Below are 8,863 nucleotides of genomic sequence, written 5' to 3' on the forward strand. Positions count from 1 at the left end.
GAGTCTTTTTAGGTCCCTGGTTCTGATGCTGCTGCCCCAACAGATGACGCAAGAGGAAATGACGCTCTCAACAACAGACTTGTAGAAGATCTGCAACATCTTGTTGCAAACCTTGAAGGACCTTAGCTTCCTCAAGAAGTACAGTCTGCTCTGTCCTTTCTTGTAGATTGCTTCACTGTTGTGTCTCCAGTCCAGTCTGTTGTCCACATGAACACCAAGGTATTTATTTTCCTCAACCACCTCCACTTCTTCTCCCATGATGGAAACAGGGTTTGATCTGACCCCGTTTCTCCTGAAATCTACAATCATCTCCTTTGTTTTGTTAACATTCAAGATGAGATGATTGTTCCCACACCATGCCACAAAGCGGTCCACCAGCTCTCTGTACTCAGCTTCTTGTCCATCTCTGATACACCCGACAACTGCAGAGTCATCTGAATATTTCTGTAGATGACAGGAGTCTGACTTGTACTGGAAGTCTGAAGTGTACAGAGTGAAAAGGAATGGTGAGAGTACAGTCCCCTGTGGTGCTCCTGTGCTGCTGATCACCTGGTTAGACACACAATTCTTCAGTCTGACAAACTGTGGTCTGTTTGTCAGGTAGTCATTAATCCAGGTGATTGTTGAGGCCTCCACCTGAGTCTTCTGGAGTTTCAGACAAAGCAGATCAGGCTGGATTGTGTTAAATGCACTGGAGAAATCAAAGATCATGATCCTCACAGTGCTGCCTGCTTTATCCAGATGACAGTGGGTTTGTTGAAGCAGGTGTATGATAGCGTCTTCAACTCCAACTCCATGGCGATAAGCAAACTGCAGGGGGTCCTGATATGTGCTGGTTTGCTTACACAGGTGGGTCAACAGGAGTCTCTCCAGGACCTTCATGATGTGGGATGTCAGGGCAACAGGTCTGTAGTCATTGACATCTGAAGGGTGAGTTTTCTTTGGTACCGGAACCAGACAGGATGTCTTCCACAACAGTGGTACCTTCTCTTGGGTCAAGCTAAGGTTGAAAAGGTGTTGCAGAATCCCACAGAGCTGCTCTGCACAGGCCTTCATGACTCGGGGGCTGACACCATCTGGACCTGCAGCCTTGTTCCGGTTCAGTCTCTCCAACTGCCTCTTCACCTGACTTCTAGAAACAGAAAAGTGGGAGGGGGAGGCAAAGGGGACAGCAGCATCTCCTGATTGGGTTGATGACAAACTAGTGGAAGCAGAAGAATCCATGACTGAGGTGGAGGTGGAGATGTTACAGGAAAGCTGTGGGTCAGAGGAGGGTGGGGTGTCTCTTTGGGTGGGAACAGGAGGGGAGGATGGTGAGCTTGTTCCTGAACTGAACCTGTTGAAGAATGCCATCCATCCATCCATTATCTTCCGCTGGTCCGGGGATCGGGTCGCGGGGGCAGCAGCTTAAGCAAAGAGACCCAGACGTCCCTGTCCCCGGCCACTTCCTCCAGCTCTTCTGGGGGGACCCCGAGGCGTTCCCAGGCCAGCCGAGAAACATAGTCTCTCCAACGTGTCCTGGGTCTTCCCCGGGGCCTCCTCCCAGTGGGACGGGCCCGTAACACCTCACCGGGGAGGCGTCCAGGAGGCATCCTAACCAGATGCCCGAGCCACCTCATCTGACTCCTCTCAATGCGGAGGAGCAGCGGTTCTACTCCGAGCCCCTCCCGGATGACCGAGCTTCTCACCCTATCTCTAAGGGAGAGCCCAGACACCCTGCGGAGGAAACTCATTTATGCCGCTTGTATTCGCGATCTCTTTCTTTCGGTCACTACTCACAGCTCGTGACCATAGGTGAGGGTAGGAACATAGATTGACCGGTAAATCGAGAGCTTGGCCTTCTGGCTCAGCTCCTTCTTCACCACGACGGGCCGGTGCAGAGCCCGCATCACTGCAGACGCCGCACCGATCCGTCTGTCAATCTCCTGTTCCATTCGTCCCTCACTCGTGAACAAGACCCCGAGATACTTGAACTCCTCCACTTGGGGAAGGATCTCATTCCCGACCCGGAGAGAGCATTCCACCCTTTTCCGGCCGAAGACCATGGTCTCAGACTTGGAGGTGCTGATGGTCATCCCCGCCGCTTCACACTCGGCTGCGAACCGCTCCAGTGAGAGCTGGAGGTCACGGCCTGACGACGCCAACAGAACCACATCGTCCGCAAAAAGCAGAGACCCGATTCTGAGGTCGCCAAACCGGACCCCCTCAACGCCCTGGCTACGCCTAGAAATTCTGTCCATAAAAATTATGAACAGAATCGGTGACAAAGGGCAGCCCTGACGGAGTCCAACCCTCACAGGAAACATGTCCGACTTACTGCCGGCAATGCGGACCAAACTCTGACACCGGTCATACAGAGACCGGACAGCCCATATCAAGGAGTCCGGCACTCCATACTCCCGGAGCACCCCCCACAAGAGTCCCCGAGGGACACGGTCGAACGCCTTCTCCAAGTCCACAAAACACATGTAGACCGGTTGGGCGAACTCCCATGCTCCCTCCAGGATCCTGCGGAGGGTATAGAGCTGGTCCACTGTTCCACGGCCAGGATGAAAACCACACTGCACCTCCTGAATCCGAGATTCGACTATCCGGCGGATCCTCCTCTCCAGTACCCCCGAAAAGACCTTACCAGGGAGGCTGAGGAGTGTGATCCCCCTATAGTTGGAACACACCCTCCGGTCCCCCTTTTTAAAGAGGGGGACCACCACCCCGATCTGCCAGTCCAGAGGCACTGCCCCCGATGTCCACGCGATGCTGCAGAGGCGTGTCAACCAAGACAGCCCTACAACATCCAGAGCTTTGAGGAACTCAGGAAGGACCTCATCCACCCCCGGGGCCTTGCCACCGAGGAGTTTTTTGAATGTGTTCAGCTCATTTGCTCTGTCCAGACTTCCATCCATCCGATCCTCCCTCTGCTTGAGGCCTGTGATCTTCTTAATTCCTGACCACACATCTCTGATATTGTTCCTCTGCAGTTTACTCTCAAGCTTCTTTCTATACACCTCCTTGCGCTCTCTGATCTTGACTTTGAGCTGCTTCTGTATACTCCTCAGTAGCTCCCTGTCTCGCTCCCTAAAGGCTCTTTTTTTCCTGTTCAATAGTTCCTTTAGCTCACTGGTGATCCAGGGTTTGTTATTAGGGAAGCATCTCACTGTTCTGGTGGGGATGGTGTTGTCCACACAGAAGTTTATATAGTCAGTCACACACTCAGTCATGGCATTAATGTCCTCTCCATGTGGCATACAAAGAGAAATCCAATCAGTTGCATCAAAACAACCCTGTAAGGCTTCTTCAGCTTCATGTGACCACTTTCTAACAGTCCTTTTTGTGACAGGTAGTCTCTGGACAAGGGGTTTATATGCTGAACAGAGAAAAACAAGGTTGTGATCTGATTTACCCAGGGGAGGTCTTGATTTGGAAATGTATGAATCCTTGACATTTGTGTAAAACAAATCCAATGTCTTGTTTTCTCTGGTAGAGCAGCTGACAAACTGTTGAAAAATTGGCAGTGTAACAGAGAGTGAGGCATGATTAAAATCACCAGATATTGCCACAAAAGAATTGGGGTGTTGAGTCTGTATCTTAGCAACAACGGAACTGATGACATCACATGCAGTGTCGGCAACAGCTGAGGGTGGAATGTAAACAGCCACCAAAACAACACTGGTGAACTCTCTTGGCAAATAATATGGACGAAAACCCACTGCCAATAGTTCAATGTCAGGACTGCAGAGACGACTCTTCACAGTTACATGTCCTGGGTGACACCATCTGTTGTTGACAAGCACTGCCAATCCACCCCCTTTCCTTTTCTTGCTACTCTTTAAATCTCGATCTGCGCGTACAGTCAGGAAGCCCGGCAGAGAGACGCTGGAGTCGGGGATATGATCCTGCAGCCATGTCTCAGTAAAACACATAATGCTACATTCCCGATATTCTTGCTGAGTCCTTGTCAAGGCTAGAAGTTCATCCAACTTGTTAGCTAACGATCTTACATTTTCCATGATGCAGGATGGCAGAGATGGTTTGAACTTCTTCTTTCTTTCTTTCCTCTTTGCTCCTGCTCTGCATCCACGACGCCTCCTTTTCAATTCCAGTGGGATTTCTGGCTTCAGTTGTCGAATTATTTCTGCTTTTCCAATGTTATTCAGCTGCTCCCTGTTGTAAACCACCTTGTTGCTATGGTTATGCATCATGACAAAAGAGTAAAATATACAAAAGTATTGGGAAAAATTAATCCAGCTGCACAGCATCCAAGGCAGGAAGGGACAGTTGTCTAAAAAATGCAATTTCTTCCAAGAAATAACAGGAATGAAATTTAGAAAAAAAGAAAAATCTCAATGTGAGGTACAGAGCTACTCCAACGTGCTGCCACCCTCAGCAGCGCATTCTAGAACTAGAACTTACATTCACACAAAGGTTCCTTCACACACATACAGTGAGGTTCAGAAAAACTTGGACACGAATGTGACATTTGTTATTTTGGCTGTTTACCAAAACATATTCAACTTGCTCTTACTTAAGTGATGTGGATTCCCAGTGCAGAGACTTTAACCTCCACTTTTCATGTCCAAATTCACTGAGGATTTCTCAGTATGTAGAACTTCATTTTTTCCAGGGCTCAAATTCACACGAATAGAATGTTCATTTTGTTACTACATCTTTAGGACTTTACTGCATCAGTTGCTTTCTGTGGATCTTTTTAGTTTTAGTTTTGTGTTCAGGAAGTGAAATGGAGCAGAGGTCAGGTGACCGGCGAGGCCTCCGAACAATATTCCACCTCTTTACCCTCTTTTGAGTCAATAACCATCTGTACTATCAAGTGTTGAAGTGTATCGCCTTCTGCTTTGCTGCATTTGGATGCGTCTGCACCCAACTGCTGTCCCACTGTCACAGTGATGGACTTTGTTTCTGCAGCCGTGTTTCATTTGCACCAAGAGCTCCTTTTTTGGCTGAAAAGTGTGCGGTCACAGGAATGGCTCCTGAATGCAAAGTTTTTGAGTTTAACTTCAAAATACATTCAAGCCATTGAAAAGGGGGGATTCTGCATTAGATGCGAACATCCTTGAATTAAAGCTGGGAATCTGCACTTCATCTTAAATCCAGTCAAATGTGTTTTGGTCAACAGCTGAAAGGAAACAGAAAAAAAATTGCGTCGTCCAAGTGTTTCCGTAAGTGTGATCCAATAGAACACACAGACCATAACAGTACTTAAATGCAGCTTTTGGATCCTCTCAGCAAGATGTCTCTTGCCCCCCCCCCCCCCCCCCCCCCCGCCACACACACACACAGACAGACAGACAAACTGCGGTTAGCGTTTCTCAATATTTTCCCCAAATTACTTCTAATGTGCACACCCTGTCTTTCTCTCCGACATGCCACAACTGAAAAAACAGAAATGAATTAGAGCGCCGGCTTGCTCTGTAATGCCCCTGCCTATGGGCAAAGGTGTTTGGAGTGACAGGCAGGTTTGGCACTGGCTGTCTGCTGACTTGCCCCGGCAGTTTGTGCTGCAGGCGCCCCAACCAGATTGAAAACAACTTTAGCAAAACAGTGACAAAGCAAGACGCTCCTTGTTTTTCTGTCAACACTTCATTCAGAATTTTTTCCAGAGCCTTTCTCAATACAGTATCTGTGACACGTATCTGGTCTTCTTCTGCCAAAGTTGTGCAATATGTTATAGGAAAAGTTTGACTTTTTGGGGAAATGCACTATAGTTGTATTGAGTGTTCAGTGAGAAGGTTTGTAATAGTCTCTGCTGGACAGACATCACTGTAAGATTTGTTCTTCACTGCCCAAGGTTATCAAATCAAATTTATTTGTATAGCACATTTCATGTACAAACAATTCAAAGTGCTTTACGTAAAATAAAAGCATTGCAGCAGGGAGTGGAAGAAGCATTAAGATACATAAAAGAATATAAAGAGAAACAAATAAAATCATTTAAATTAATTTAAAAACAAGCAACAGTCTGGATAAGTTCAAAGATATCGTACAGATTTCATGCATAGACACATGAGAACAGAAATGTTTTTAACCTGGATTTAAAAATGTCTCCATTTGGTGAAAGTTTAATCTCCACTGGCAGTTTGTTCCACTTGTTTGCAGCATAACAGCTAAATGCTGCTTCTCCATGTTTAGTCTGGACTCTGGACTTGGTCCTTGGATCTAAGAGCTATGGATGTGTTGCAGGAGAAGAGTAAAGATACCAGGTCGCCCAATGGCAAAGTCCCAACCAAAAGTATTAAGGTTAGAAATGCTGCTGCTTGGCTGTGCTGTTAGCTGCGGAATGGACAGGCGACCTGACCTGAGTGTGCCCCGGCTCCTATCCAATGTCAGCTGGGGCGTGCTGCTGCACTCACCGCCCTCAGCTGGATGTGGCAGCTGATGGATGGATACAGGTACAATGCATAAATGAATGGACATTTCTTACATTTGAAACCCAAAACGAGTTTCCACGAGGAGAGCCCAATTCTTTTACAGTAACAGAACTCGAGGCAGAGGGTTGAAGTTCACAATCTTACAAAGAACTGTTCCAAATTCAAACTTGAGAACAGCAATTCGTTCTTTCTTTTTATTTGAGCGCAGCCTTTGGTTTATTCACTGTCCACCATTCCACAGGTTTAGCCGTGTTCATTTTTGCAGCTGCCTTCCTCTTAGCTGCAGCCTTTATTGCATCCACAGCTGTGTGAAGGGGAGGAATACTGTTCAGTGGTTCGTCTAATTCCTCCAACTTTTTCTCAATGTTTGAACCTAATGTGAGAACACCTTTATTATCAGACTTGCTCTTGAACGTAGACACAAATGAAATCCAGTGAAACATATGATTACACGTGTGATAATCTGATTGGTTTGAATTTCATTCAGCACGGACTCTTCTGAGTAGAGACCCAGTCAGAGTTGATGAGCAGCAGCTGCACCACCTGCATGAGCAGCTGTTTCTTTAAAAAGCCTTCTGTTGAATGAAATGAAGTATACGAGTAGGTGGTAAAATCAAGGTAATTCTTTAGTTTAGTGGATGGTTTTGACACAAAGTCCTTAAAGTTCCTTAAAGGTCATTCTGCTGTAGGAAGTCTGTTTCCACGCTGAGGCATCTAACAACAAGCATTAGTCTGAAAGAAACATGTCCTTTTGGTGACTAACGTTTGTCAGTTATTGAAGCAAATCAAAGAGCCAACAGAGGTAAAGAAATCTGTGACAAAATCTTCCAGTAGTTACTTTTTTCAAATGAACTTGAAGTCTTTTGTACAACGCTGATTCTGAGACGTTGGGACAGACCTGCAAATGTTCGATTCATATTTGACCATCTGTCTTATTATCTGCAGAGCAAAAGCTTTCAATGGGCCTCATGCAACAACAGTTCGTAAAAACTTAACTCGTGCGTACGAGTGATTTAAGAGAATTTGCGCATTCACCAATCTTTTCGTATTTTACGTTTTCTTTCAGGTACGAACAGAATTTACGAGTGATCCAGACCTGTCGTATTCGCTTGTTCCTTTCCTTATGAGAAATGGCCAGTGCAAATAGTAACAGCAGCAGCTTTTGGCATCAGTTAATCCTCTGAAATTGATCATTTGTGTTTAGCTGTGAGTGTTGTTGGACTCATTAAAATTCTAATATCCAGTATTTTAAACCTTAATACAGGTTCTTGCTTAGCCTTTCTACCTCTATGTGCCACTTATTTCCTGCTCATTAGCTCTTTGATATGTAGGCTGTCCCCACTGTAGATGTAGGCATTTGACAACTAAACAAATTGCCCTTCAGTATATTGAAAACACAGAAGTTCAGTTCACATTACTTCAAGTTGACTGCCCAGAAACCATCCAGTTCCAATTCAATTCAGTTTTATTTATTTTGCGCCAAATAACAACAATTGTCGTCTCAAGGCACTTCAATAATACAATCCAATTCAAGCCAATTAGAGTCCAATTCATTATAATCATAATCCAATAAAATCCAATTCACTAGAGCCAATTCAAAAACTATTTTTTGAAAAACTAAAGGAAACCAACCGATTGCACCGAAACTTCTCTTCGATCCAATCTCCCGGCCTGAGCGTGCCTGAGGCGACTGTGGAAAGAAACGACTCCCTTTGAACAGGAAGAAACCTCTGGCAGAACCAGAACCAGGTAGAGGGGACAACAAACACTGTAACACCATTCAAAGGTTACCTGTTGGAACAGGGGAACACAAGTTACTGACAACAACAATGCAAAATGTACATAATGTCATATGAGAAATTAAAAGAGAGTAAAGGGAGAAAAGGTGTGACAGATGAGGCCCTCCAGCAGTCTAGGCCTATAGCAGCTTAATTATGGGATGTTTCAGGATCACCTGAGCCATCCCTAACTATAAGCTTTATCAAAAATTCAATTAAATTAATTTTTATTTATATAGCGCCAAATACAACAAATGTCATCTCAAGGCACTTAGATAATAAAGTCCAATTCAAGCCAATTGGAATTCAATTCATTGTAATCATAATTATTTACAAAATAATCCAATTCGTTCATATAGAGCCAATTCAAAAACTATTTCCTAGCTAAGGAAACCAACAGATTGCACTGAAACTTTGTCTTCAGTCCAATCTCCCGTCCTGAGCGACTGTGGAGAGAAACGACTCTCTTTTAACAGGAAGAAACCTCTGGCAGAACCAGAACCAGGAAGGGTGGCCATCCGCCTCGACCAGCTGGGGTTTGAGAAGACAGAAGGGGGGGGGGCACTGTAACACCATTGAAAGGACATCTGTTGGAACAGGGAAACACGAGTTAATGACCACAATAATGTCACATATACATAAAGAGAGTAAAGTGAGGAAAGGTGTGACAGATGAGGCCCCCCAGCAGTCTAGGCCTATAGC

The sequence above is a fragment of the Odontesthes bonariensis genome, chromosome 23, assembly GCF_027942865.1.
Source record: "Odontesthes bonariensis isolate fOdoBon6 chromosome 23, fOdoBon6.hap1, whole genome shotgun sequence".
In the NCBI taxonomy this organism is placed as follows: domain Eukaryota; kingdom Metazoa; phylum Chordata; class Actinopteri; order Atheriniformes; family Atherinopsidae; genus Odontesthes; species Odontesthes bonariensis.